Here is a 13,781-nt window from a genome sequence, read left to right as displayed (position 1 = left end):
CTCAAACGGCGTGGCTCAAATGCGAAGCTACTCGCAACGAATGTAAGGGATATCTCTCACTCTAGACGCCTTCACAGCCGCCCCGAGACTTAAACTGTTACCTTCATTAAGCAATTCACATTGAAGGAATCGTTGTGTTAAAATTTCTTTAAAGACAACAAGACAATTTATAGAAAAGTATTTTATTAGAAAAATAATGTATCATCTCCAGCTGCTTGGTGCGGCGGCGTCCCAACGCCCCTAGTGGACGAACCGCGCCTGTGTACAATACAAAATAAAATGGAAATTCGCATTTGCAGATAGATGACATGGGAACAGATGATAATTTCCAGTCATGTTTTTATTGAAAGTTGCTGAAAACATGTCGAGAACGAATGTGAATCTGATTGCCGTCAGCAACGCATATCGGGAAAAAGTTAAAGACTCAGCATTTAAATTTTGATTTAAAGCTTTCGCGACTGTAGGGATTCATATTCTTGGTTCTTTCGGTAAAGTCACGTAGAAGGGAAACAATAAAATAATAAAAATATAAAACAATAAAATTCTCACGACGTTACGACTGCAACACAAGCAATCATCATCAGGTGTGAAAGCCACAGCAATAAAATTTGAAAAAAGTGGCGATTTTTTTAACGTTAACAATTTGAAAAAGTGGCGGTTTTTAACGTAAAAAACCCCGCCACTTTTTTCAAATTTTCTTGCTGTGGTTTTCACACCTGATGATGATTGCTTGTGTTGCAGTCGAAACGTCGTGATAATTTTATTGTTTTATATTTTTATTATTTTATTGTTTCCCTTCTACGTGACTTTACCGAAAGAACCAAGAATACTCAACATATACTTAAAACACTGCAAGTGATAATCTTAGTGGAAAGACCACAGAAAAGAATAGAGTTTAGTTGTATAGTGTGTGAAGGGGGAAGCAAATTTGTTTTGTGTGCCAGGTCAGCAAGGACACACAATTTGCATAGCAAGTTGATGCAAGGTAAGTAAAACACAGTTTCAAAGAGTGGAGGAACAATGTTAGAGACTTCGGGAAAACACTGAGTCGAGAAATACCAGCAAAGGCAAAGAGAGGGAGCGGAGTGGCAATGGGATAGAGAGGTAAGAGAGGCAATGAGAGCTGGGTCATTAACAAGCTTGTTATTCAATTATATAAAGACAATGTCGTGCTGATTTTTGATGCACTACCCCAATAATTTCAATTTAAAAAGTTTGCTCAGGGAATGACATTTTATTAGATAAGCATTCAATCATCTTTTGCGCATTGTAATTGTTGAACTGTGATTATATGCTCCCGCATCTGTTTTTCCCACCATTAAACCGTACTCATCAGCATGGTAAAGTATGGTAAAATAACTCCCACGAGCACGGTGGGAGATGCCTTTAACCAGCAGCATATTGACAAAGAGCTGTACACGTACTCGCATTCATTGAAAGTCGTGCATATATTAACGATTTGCTTATGTAAGAAATACATAATCTATAACAATGCTTGCACTCGAATTTTCAATAATAAGTGACCAAAGATGATACACCATAATAAAGATACACCAGTTCTTTAATTGAAAGGTCTACATTATATTTTTATTATTCAATGCATCACAACCAAAAAAAAGAACTGTGCTCTAAGAGTACACAACCATAAAAAAGAGAGCTAAAGAAGGCACAAAGAGGCTCGGGGAGTGTGTTATCTAGAAAATCATTCTTTGCTACTGACTTTATCAAAACAAAGATATTACATGGAATTATTGAAGTAGGGTATGACCAAAAGTATTTAAATCTTCAATTTAGCAACGGGCATATTTTTGAGCCTTGCTCTGTGGTCCACATACCGCGAGGCACGCCGTTCAATAAAAGAAACACCTTTAATATGTTTCTGAAGTCCTGGTTTCCAAAGGTATTAGACGACATGATAAATATATACTCTATGCCAGTGCTTTCTTTTTCGGTAATATCGCCGTCTACAGCAGGCAATCTGTGAAGCAAACACAGGTGGCATTTGTTTTCATTTTTAGCAGGGGGAAAAAAAACATTACAATACTAATGTGAGCTAAAGGTATATTTTATAACGTATATTTTTTAATGTGTTTCATAGCATATCATTCAGGACCGTTAATTCGTGCACTCCGCGTGTGACAAGTGCATTGGAGCCCTTTCACACTCATTCTAACGCATGGACATCACACACAATTTCCCCGCTGCAAGCATCCCCCTTGAGGGCAAAGACATACTAATGCACATATAGCATGCAAAGACACACAACTTGGATACGAGATGCATTGCATACAACTCAAATGTAAACACACTTCACTCACAGGTAAAACAAGCCCAAACGTCTACGCCAGCAACCTACCCATCTCTCATCGTGAGCATCTCTAAACATTACAGCCCCATTGCATTGCCCTTGTTTTTGTTTTTAGATTAATAGTTGCCACTTACCAGCCACAAGCAGCAACAGCAGTGAAGTAGCACAGCAAGCAGCAAACACGACAGGGTGATGGCAAAGATGACCCAAAAGGGCAAGGCGGCCGCAACACTCTGCTGTGAGGTAGCGCCAAAAGCATCCCTTTCTGAATCACACACAAATACATTACAGTAAGTAATATGTGTCATTATGCATAGCGTTTGTAGACTGTAGCAAGTTCTCACAAACCTGGCCATCATAAAAAATATATATAAATAAATTGTCAATATGAATGATTATCAAAATAATTTAAGAAGATGAAATAGCTACACTAAGGTTACATAAAAAAAGAAGTAACACCTCCGATTAGCAGGGTTGGCTATGTACAGTGTGAAAGAAATTCAACATACATACAATCTCACCAAGGATATTCACAGTTACAATAGAAGATCAGTTTAACAAGTAGGCTTTCGCGACCAATATCCATAATAGAGGGTTTTGGGTTAGATCGCATAAATATAAATGTAGTTAAATCCACCACCACCCGACACAGCCAATTGGTAAGAAGGTTTGTCACGTAAACAAAACATGCCAATTCGTTACTAGTTTAGCGCAACGGTATGATGGAGAGTAAACCCACAACATTTACAATTCGATGTTTTTCAGAAAATTGCACTCGATAAATTAAGGCATCAACATGAGTGGGGAAAATATCCACGTCAGTAATTTTGTAAAGTCGTTATTTACCAATAACATTTATCACAATCTCCTTTAATTTATTTACAAATGAGATGCGTGAAGAGACGGAGGGGAAGGTGTGAAAATCTATTGGGGTCCAAAACTCACCTACCGCTACCCCCCAGAAATTGCAATAATTTTTCTTTAAGCTCAATACCAAAAAAAAGTTGTCATTGCATTTATCAAGCTTGCAACTTATTTCACGGAATGCACATCATTATTCTAAAGGAAAAAAAATAGCATCTAACGAGCACTTCAGAATGAAATAACGAATGGATTTTTTGTTTTTGCTTGCATGCTTCCAATGCTTGCTACAATTTCAATGTGTTACATTGCCAGATGTCTTTTCTCATTCGTTGCATCGTTCTACAGAGTTCCATGTAATTCATCTTTATTGGTGCATTTTCAGCTATTTTTACATGTCGCCTCTTTCTTAATGTCTTTTATGGGTTCAGATAAGTTTCTCATTGCTTCCTATCCTTTCCCCAACTTACAATGATCATTGGCAATTTATAAATGGTAGCCCTTGGAGAAACAGTGGGAGCCAAGAAATGGAACGTGTCCAAGGGTACATGATTCCATTGCAGGATTGCGGGGGGTGGTGGTGACTTTGGGAGGCCTTTATCCAACATTAGATTGACAGTAGCTTATGATGATCAAGATATGTATTCCAGTTGGCTAAAGGTTATGTATATATTACCTGTTATTGTAATGCTTTCCATGTCCAGTTGATATTCTCCAAGGAGGCCATTTTGTAGGTTTTTAACAATGTTGTAGTAGACGGTTGTGGCATTTAATTCATTGATACTGCTCTCATTTGATATGAATGTGCAGATACTGTACACGTTGAGGAATACAGGGCTGTTCACAATAAATAAAGACGTTAATTGCAAACATTTGATAAAACATACACAAAACAGAATACGTGGCGGTCGTTTTAACAACTGCACAGGCCTCACACTACACATAAACTTATAATCTCGTCAAAAATGTAAAGTATCTTGAGGGATTGGTAGTGCTCACCTCAGAGGCAATCCTAAGGTAATAGTCTACAATCTAACTTCATATGGCAAGGACCAGTCTCTCCAGAATACAGCCACTTTTGGCTTCCCACAACATGATACTCATTTTATTGACCCAAGAGGAGTTGCTGTAATAGAAGATACTGGCACAGAATACCAATCGAGTATTGTTCCATTATAACAACCAATCATAATAATCTGGAGATTTTCGTGAGTAAAATATTAAATTTAGCACCCTCGGTGACCACGTATAAGTGACTCGTATCCATAGATGACGATAACTATCATTTCTGTCATAACTATCATTTCTGTCCTCTTCATAAATGTTGCGACCACCACTGCAGTTGCCAGAAGCGTGTTTGGGGTTGCATGCATCCAAAAATTTTCTTGCATTCCCTGAAAGTTATATGCTTGATTCATGCCTTACTAACGATTATAAGATGATTTCACCACTGATTCTTGGATATTCCACTTATCTGTTGGTAAGCATTTCTAATTTCATGGATAACTGAAATATTTCTAAAATGATTTCGCGGTATAGATTATAGCAAGAGTAAATAATAAGATCATGGATGAGAGGAGATTCACAGATGATATGATTTTTAAAATACAATTTGGGACGTACTTCATCTCCTTCAATAAACTTGCTGACAAAGGAAAAACAGCGCCATCCAATATGCAGCATTGAATGTACATAGACTTGGACTCTGCATTCTACCACGCCAGGGACTACACATACATGCGTGCAGAAAGTGTGGCATGAATAGAATGTGATATAATCCCAATGCTCTTATTATTGGGTCGCCATGTCTTGTTGTCAGTTTTGTTGCCAGATAAAAGGGTAAAAAAAAAACAATTATCATATTTTGCTACTGGCAAAGGAGGTTCCAATGGTATGTGTGAGAAATTTACTGAAAATTTTACTTCAATGCCTCAAGCTCTAAAAGTCAGTCTAGTACATCATAGTGCTATCATGGTTTCTATATCAATGCCTGAAGCTTAGCATGCTTAGAACCCCCAGGATTCTTAGAAATCAGCAGTATTAACAAATTACATTAGGATTAAACAATCATCGATTGATGGGCGAGCTCATAGTCTTGCTGTGCTTGGTTGAGAACAGTATGCTTTATACAGGGTGGTTTAAAAAATGTTAACACTTAAATGGGACTATCATTTTTAATGGAAATGTATGTTAATAGCTTAAAAAAGTCAAAGAGTCTCCACTTGTTCGCCATCATTCTCAACACATGCCTGGAATATTCTCCAGGTGGTCTCCATAGCCCAGAGGCAGCAGCACATTTCTTGTGGTATTGATGAAAATTCTCCGAAGTGTTAACATTTTTTTGAAGCACCCTGTATTGTGTCAATTTTGACTCTTCATTCATTTAAACCTTTAAAATCAAGCCGATTTCCTAAAATCAATGCGATTTTTTTAAAAAAATGTAATGCCAAATGAACTCCATTATGATCACTGTCATTATGATCATGATTGCGATAATTGCATAGTGTGCTGTATTTCTTAAAAATCATATACTCACTCAATTTGAATTATTGTGCAGGAATTAAACATGGCCTTAAGATCACTTTGGTTGAACAGCTGATTAAACTAGAAAAAAAATTGTGTTACAGATTAAAATGACGTATCGTATATACAATTTCATATTACATCAACACAGTAATGCATTATTTCAATAGTTATTATACCTTTATCCACTAAAGTGTGTTTCTGTATAATGTTCGTTAAGCAATATAAGTGGCTAATGTGATAGTTTGTCTAGACATTGGAAAATAATTCTGAGTATAGAACTATATGTGTTGAATATGCCTTGTGATGTCCAAAATAATTATGAGTACATGCAGTAAAAAACTATTCCTAAAACTACATCTTTTAAGTATTTTTTTTATTTTCTATATCATTTTGTTCTCACCTGTAGGCATATTAATTAATGGAAAGATCAACAACACAGTTGTTCAATTCTGATATTGTGATAACTTAATAGCCAATTCCTTCTAAAAATGTATTCAAGTAAAATTGGAACAAAAAATAAACTTACCAATTGAGTAATGTTTGATTGTAATCCAATGTAATACGGAGATGAAATGTTGTAAAGTTCTGACGAAAACTGTTGGTTTATAATATTAAATTTAACACCGAATGATTTATAAAATAATGTAGTGGGAAATCCAAGGATGGACGCTGAAGATTTTGCATCTGAAATTACATCATAAAAAAATATTTTTAAAATATCAATACAATTTGTAGTATCAAATTCACAGGCTACTCTTCCATTAGCATATTCTCCAGATTATTAGATTCCCCCCTGTATTTTAAAGCAACATTTGGGGGTGTATTCTTCTAGGTGCGTGTGTGTGTAACCAGACTTGTATGACTATAGTGACACCGGGAACAAGTTTGGGTTGCATATTCTCTCTGGATTGTCTGGTAATCTGGAGAAGATAGGTATTGGAAACATAGCTCAATATATTCTAGATTGTCATGTTATTACAGACAATTGTGTTATATACAGAGTTTAGTAAGATGAGTAACAAATTTCTACCCTGATAAACACGTAATTACATTACATTGCCGATCCATTATATTGCATAAATTATCTTCAGCTATTCAATATTTTCTGTAATTTGCAAATGAATCTTCCTCTGTTTGCTAATTCCTCAAATATGCTTTTGATTGTCATTTTTATCTCAAGGACATCATTCTTAGAATGGTCTGTTATCGTAACCCTATAATATTAAAGCTACTATTATCACTATTCCCGTTAAGTGTGGGGAAAAATGCTGTCTTGCTTTATCAGCATCTTCCATATATGCCTGCATATATTTCCTTGAGTTGTTTTCTCGTGAAAACGCTTTCAACTTAATCTGCATGCTCTCTTGTCCCCCACCCCCCAAAAAATAAACTGTACTGAGCATTGTTTAAATTCCCTAACCTTTTCTATTGGTTCTTCAGCTGGATTCTCACTTAACCATATTTATTTTCACTGTCAGACTTGCTTCTGAACTTGATAATCGTCACCTGCACTGTCAAAGAGTCGACGTGCACTTCTCATCTTTTGCAACTACGCAAGGTGACGAAATCTTTGGGAGGCTCAACTTATATTCTTAGCTCTTTCGGTAAAGTCACGTTGTGGGGAAACAATATATATTTTATTGTTTCCCTTCAACGTGACTTTACCGAAAGAGCTAAGAATATGAATTACTGCAGTCACGAAAGCTTTAAATCAAAATTTAGGCTCAACATAGTTCCATTGTCGTTTGATTTTATCACAACATATTTTTACGTCATAATTGTAAGATAATTGTGCTTTGAAGTCTAGTAGCATGATACCATCGTGAGTATGCATCGTATTCTGTTATTAAAATATTTAAGCTTAATCTTATGTTAACTCAGTTATACAGGCTTAAAATACTGTCACTTTACAATGACTAAGCTTCATTCTGACTAAAATGATCAGGTAATTCATGATTCTTTTTTTTTTAATATCCACTGATAATTAATATCCCTAACGCCTGCGTGATGCTATCATATTTCCAATACACTGTTTCACTCACTGAAGGCCGACGATCCAAAAGAAGTAGCTTTGCGTGTTGCCGTTGATAAAAGGTTTAGTGATGATGACAGAGGTAAAATTGTTGTTGCTGATGTCGACAGAGCACTGATAGGAGTGGCTGTTGTCAATATTGTTGATGTGCCATTTGTGACTTGAATTCCAGTTGTAGATGCTTTTAATGTTGATGTTGGAATATTAGTCATATTTGTTGAATTATTTGTTTGTTGCGTTGTAAGGAATGTAGATGACAATGGGTTTGCTCCAATAGATGCCGCATTTGTCATGGATGGACTTGAATATGATCCAAGTGAAATTGTTGACGTATGAATATTTGTTCCGGTTGTTGTTGAACCAGTAGAAGTTTGAAGGGCAGTTCCTGAAGTGGATGCACTAACATTTGTAGGATATGCTGAATATCCAAAAGAGAGAGTTGATGTGTAATTGATTGATGGTGAAGGAGTGGTGGAGCTCACCGTCCAGGTTGTCAATCCTTTTGTTGTCCCAGAAAATAAGGAACTTGTTGGTGAGGTTTGCGTCATTTGCTGTGTTGTGTTAAGGCTTGTATTATATTGAAATGTCAACGTGGATGCAATTGTAGATTGTGTGATACTTTGCCATTGGCTTGTTTGTGTAGACGATAACGTATTTGGTGAAGTTGATATTTCAATCGTTGGCATTTGAGTTGTGTTTGTGGCTGGTGAAACAGCTGAACTTGATAAATTGGAGATTGTTGGAGTTTGATTTGATGTTTCGGTATTGATAAAGGTAGTCGTTGATGAGGAATTAACATATGTCATCGTACTTTGAGATTGGTCATTAGTTTTAGTGAAGCTAATTGAAGTGGCGGACAATCCAAAAGAAGTAGTTTTGCTTGTTGCCGTTGATAAAAGGTTTAATGATGATGATAGAGGTAAAATTGTTGTTGCTGATGTCGACAGAGCACTGATAGGAGTGGCTGTTGTCAATACTGTTGATGTGCCATTTGTGACTTGAATTCCAGTTGTAGATGCTTGTAATGTTGATATTTCAATATTAGTCATATTTGTTGAATAATTAGTTTGTTGTGTTGTAATGAATGTAGATGACAATGGGTTTGCTCCAGTAGATGCCGCATTTGTCATGGATGGACTTGAATATGATCCACGTGAAATTGTTGACGTATGAATATTTGGTCCAGTTGTTGTTGAACCAGTAGAAGTTTGAAGGGCAGTTCCTGAAGTGGATGCACTAACATTTGTAGGATATGCTGAAGATCCAACAGAGAGAGGTGATGTATAATTGATTGATGGTGAAGAGGTGGTGGAGCTCACTGTCCAGGTTGCCATTCCTTTTGTTGTCCCAGAAAATAAGGAACTTGTTGGTAGGTTTGTTGTCATTTGCTGTGTTGAGTTAAGGCTTGTATTATGTTGAAACGTCAACGTGGATGCAATTGTAGATTGTGTGGTACTTTGCCATTGGCTTGTTTGCGTAGACGATAACGTACTTGGTGAAGTTGATATTTCAATCATTGGCATTTGAGTTGTGTTTGTAGCTGGTGGAACAGCTGAACTCGTTAAATTAGAGATTGTTGGACTTTGATTTGATGTTTCAGTAATGATGAAGGTAGTCGTTGATGAGGAATTAACATATGTCGTCGTACTTTGAGATTGGGCATTAGTTTTAGTGAAACTAATTGAAGTGGCGGACAATCCAAAAGAAGTAGTTTTGCTTGTTGCCGTTGATAAAAGGTTTATTGATGATGACAGAGGTAAAATTGTTGTTGCTGATGTTGACAGAGCGCTGATAGGAGTGGCTGTTGTCAATATTGTTGATGTGCCATTTGTGACTTGAATTCCAGTTGTAGATGCTTGTGATGTTGATGTTTGAATATTAGTCATATTTGTTGAATAATTTGTTTGTTGTGTTGTAAGGAATGTAGATGACAATGGATTTGCTCCGGTAGATGTCGCATTTGGTATGGATGGACTTGAATACGATCCAAGTGATATTGTTGACGTATCAATATTTGGTCCGGTTGTTGTTGAACGAGTAGAAGTTTGAAGGGCAGTTCCTGAAGTGGATGCACTAACATTTGTAGGATATGCTGAAGATCCAACAGAGAGAGGTGATGTATAATTGATTGATGGTGAAGGATTGGTGGAACTCACAGTCCAGGTTGTCAATCCTTTTGTTGTCCAAGAAAATAAGGAACTTCTTGGTGAGCTCTGCGTCATTTGCTGTGTTGTGTTAAGGCTTGTATTATGTTGAAACGTGAACGTGGATGCAATTGTAGATTGTGTCGTACTTTGCCATTGGCTTGATTGCGTAGACGATAATGTATTTGGTGAAGTTGATATTTCAATCGTTGGCATTTGAGTTGTGTTTGTGGCTGGTGAAACAGGTGAACTTGGTAAATTGAAGATTGTTGGAGTTTGATTTGATGTTTCGGTATTCATAAAGGTAGTCGTTGATGAGGAATTAACATTTGTCGTCGTACTTTGAGATTGGGTATTAGTTTTAGTGAAACTAATTGAAGTTTCGGACAATCCGAAAGAAGTAGTATTGCTTGTTGCCGTTGATAAAAGTTTTAATGATGACGACAGAGTTAAAATTGTTGTTGCTGATGTCGACAGAGCGCTGATAGGAGTGGCTGTTGTCAATATTGTTGATGTGCCATTTGTGACTTGAATTCCAGTTGTAGATGCTTGTAATGTTGATGTTTGAATATTAGTCATATTTGTTGAAAAATTAGTTTGTTGTGTTGTAAGGAATGTAGATGATAATGTGTTTGCTCCAGTAGATGCCGCATTTGTCATGGATGGACTTGAATATGATCCACGTAAAATTGTTGACGTATGAATATTTGGTCCAGTTGTTGTTGAACCAGTAGAAGTTTGAAGGGCAGTTCCTGAAGTGGATGCACTAACATTTGTAGGATATGCTGAAGATCCAACAGAGAGAGGTGATGTATAATTGATTGATGGTGAAGGAGTTGTGGAGCTCACTGTCCAGGTTGTCAATCCTTTTGTTGTCCCAGAAAATAAGGAATTTGTTGGTAAGGTTGGTGTCATTTGCTGTGTTGTATTAAGGCTTGTATTATGTTGAAACATGAACGTGGATGCAATTGTAGATTGCGTGGTACTTTGCCATTGGCTTGTTTGCGTAGACGATAACCTATTTGGTGAAGTTGATATTTCAATCGTTGCCATTTGAGTTGTATTTGTGGCTGGTGGAACAGCTGAACTCGGTAAATTGGAGATTGTTCGAGTTTGATTTGATGTTTTGGTATTGATAAAGGTAGTCGTTGATGAGGAATTAACATTTGTCGTCGTACTTTGAGATTGGGTATTAGTTTTAGTGAAACTAATTGACGTTTCGGACAGTCCAAAAGAAGTAGTATTGCTTGTTGCCATTGATAAAAGTTTTAGTGATGATGACAGAGGTAAAATCGTTGTTGCTGATGTCGACAGAGCGCTGATATGAGTCGCTGTTGTCAATATTGTTGATGTGCCATTTGTGACTTGAATTCCAGTTGTAGATGCTTGTAATGTTGATGTTTGAATATTAGTCATATTTGTTGAATAAGTAGTTTGTTGTGTTGTAAGGAATGTAGATGATAATGGGTTTGCTCCAGTAGATGCCGCATTTGTAATGGATGGACTTGAATATGATCCACGTGAAATTGTTGACATATGAATATTTGGTCCAGTTGTTGTTGAACCAGTAGAAGTTTGAAGGGCAGTTCCTGAAGTGGATGCACTAACATTTGTAGGATATGCTGAAGATCCAACAGAGAGAGGTGATGTATAATTGATTGATGGTGAAGGGGTGGTGGAGCTCACTGTCCAGGTTGTCAATCCTTTTGTTGTCCCAGAAAATAAGGAACTTGTTGGTAAGGTTGGTGTCATTTGCTGTGTTGTGTTAAGGCTTGTATTATTTTGAAACGTAAACGTGGATGCAATTGTAGATTGTGTGGTACTTTGCCATTGGCTTGTTTGCATAGACGATAACGTACTTGGTGAAGTTGATATTTCAATCGTTGGCATTTGAGTTGTGTTTGTAGCTGGTGGAACAGCTGAACTCGTTAAATTGGAGATTGTTGGACTTTGATTTGATGTTTCAGTATTGATGAAGGTAGTCGTTGATGAGGAATTCATATATGTCGTCGTACTTTGAGATTGGGCATTAGTTTTAGTGAAACTAATTGAAGTGGCGGACAATCCAAAAGAAGTAGTTTTGCTTGTTGCCGTTGATAAAAGGTTTATTGATGATGACAGAGGTAAAATTGTTGTTGCTGATGTCGACAGAGCGCTGATAGGAGTGGCTGTTGTCAATATTGTTGATGTGCCATTTGTGACTTGAACTCCAGTTGTAGATGCTTGTGATGTTGATGTTTGAACATTAGTCATATTTGTTGAATAATTTGTTTGTTGTGTTGTAAAGAATGTAGATGACAATGGATTTGCTCCGGTAGATGCCGCATTTGGTATGGATGGACTTGAATATGATCCAAGTGATATTGTTGACTTATCAATATTTTGTCCGGTTGTTGTTGAACAACTAGAAGTTTGAAGGGCAATTCCTGAAGTGGATGCACTAACTTTTGTAGGATATGCTGAAGATCCAACAGAGAGAGGTGATGTAAAATTGATTGATGGTGAAGGGGTGGTGGAGCTCACTGTCCAGGTTGTCAATCCTTTTGTTGTCCCAGAAAAAAAGGAACTTGTTGGTAAGGTTGGTGTCATTTGCTGTGTTGTGTTAAGGCTTGTATTATGTTGAAACGTCAACGTGGATGCAATTGTAGATTGTGTGGTACTTTGCCATTGGCTTGTTTGCGTAGATGATAACGTTCTTGGTGAAGTTGATATTTCAATAGTTGGCATTTGAGTTGTGTTTGTAGCTGGTGGAACAGCTGAACTCGTTAAATTGGAGATTGTTGGACTTTGATTTGATGTTTCAGTATTGATGAAGGTAGTCGTTGATGAGGAATTCATATATGTCGTCGTACTTTGAGATTGGGTATTAGTTTTAGTGAAACTAATTGAAGTGGCGGACAATCCAAAAGAAGTAGTTTTGCTTGTTGCCGTTGATAAAAGGTTTATTGATGATGACAGAGGTAAAATTGTTGTTGCTGATGTCGACAGAGCGCTGATAGGACTGGCTGTTGTCAATATTGTTGATGTGCCATTTGTGACTTGAATTCCAGTTGTAGATGCTTGTGATGTTGATGTTTGAATATTAGTCATATTTGTTGAATAATTTGTTTGTTGTGTTGTAAAGAATGTAGATGACAATGGATTTGCTCCGGTAGATGCCGCATTTGGTATGGATGGACTTGAATATGATCCAAGTGATATTGTTGACGTATCAATATTTTGTCCGGTTGTTGTTGAACGACTAGAAGTTTGAAGGGCAATTCCTGAAGTGGATGCACTAACATTTGTAGGATATGCTGAAGATCCAACAGAGAGAGGTGATGTATAATTGATTGATGGTGAAGGAGTGGTGGAGCTCACTGTCCAGGTTGTCAATCCTTTTGTTGTCCCAGAAAAAAAGGAACTTGTTGGTAAGGTTGGAGTCATTTGCTGTGTTGTGTTAAGGCTTGTATAATGTTGAAACGTCAACATGGATGCAATTGTAGAATGTGTGGTACTTTGCCATTGGCTTGTTTGCGTAGATGATAACGTTCTTGGTGAAGTTGATATTTCAATAGTTGGCATTTGAGTTGTGTTTGTAGCTGGTGGAACAGCTGAACTCGTTAAATTGGAGATTGTTGGACTTTGATTTGATGTTTCAGTATTGATGAAGGTAGTCATTGATGAGGAATTAACATATGTCGTCGGACTTTGAGATTGGGCATTAGTTTTAGTGAAGCTAATTGAAGTGGCGGACAATCCAAAAGATGTAGTTTTGCTTGTTGCCGTTGATAAAAGGTTTATTGATGATGACAGAGGTAAAATTGTTGTTGCTGATGTCGACAGAGCGCTGATAGGAGTGGCTGTTGACAATATTGTTGATGTGCCATTTGTGACTTGAATTCCAGTTGTAGATGCTTGTGATGTTGAT

The 13,781-nt window shown here is 37.0% G+C and overlaps 1 long non-coding RNA gene across 2 annotated transcripts; it reads right to left on the bottom strand.

The window, feature by feature from the left end:
* Window positions 1–322: 322 nt before the first annotated feature.
* On the bottom strand, window positions 323–11,341 carry LOC116953330 (uncharacterized). 2 transcript variants are annotated; one of them, XR_012941190.1, is made up of 6 exons: window positions 7,738–11,341; window positions 6,222–6,379; window positions 5,706–5,773; window positions 3,846–4,006; window positions 2,443–2,573; window positions 323–1,978 (listed from the first exon to the last, which is right to left on the bottom strand). It is a non-coding gene; the product is annotated as an uncharacterized LOC116953330 (long non-coding RNA). The 2 variants fall into 2 exon arrangements; XR_012941191.1 differs by lacking the exon at window positions 5,706–5,773 and having other exon boundaries at window positions 7,738–11,340.
* Between the last annotated feature and the right edge of the window lie 2,440 nt (window positions 11,342–13,781).

Source organism: Petromyzon marinus, chromosome 1 (assembly GCF_048934315.1).
Source record: "Petromyzon marinus isolate PM22_M1 ecotype Great Lakes invasive population chromosome 1, UKy_Petmar_22M1.pri1.0, whole genome shotgun sequence".
Classification (NCBI taxonomy): Eukaryota; Metazoa; Chordata; class Hyperoartia; order Petromyzontiformes; family Petromyzontidae; genus Petromyzon; species Petromyzon marinus.
The sequence above is the reverse complement of the archived record's forward strand: the minus strand, read 5'-3'. Positions and strand labels throughout refer to the sequence as shown.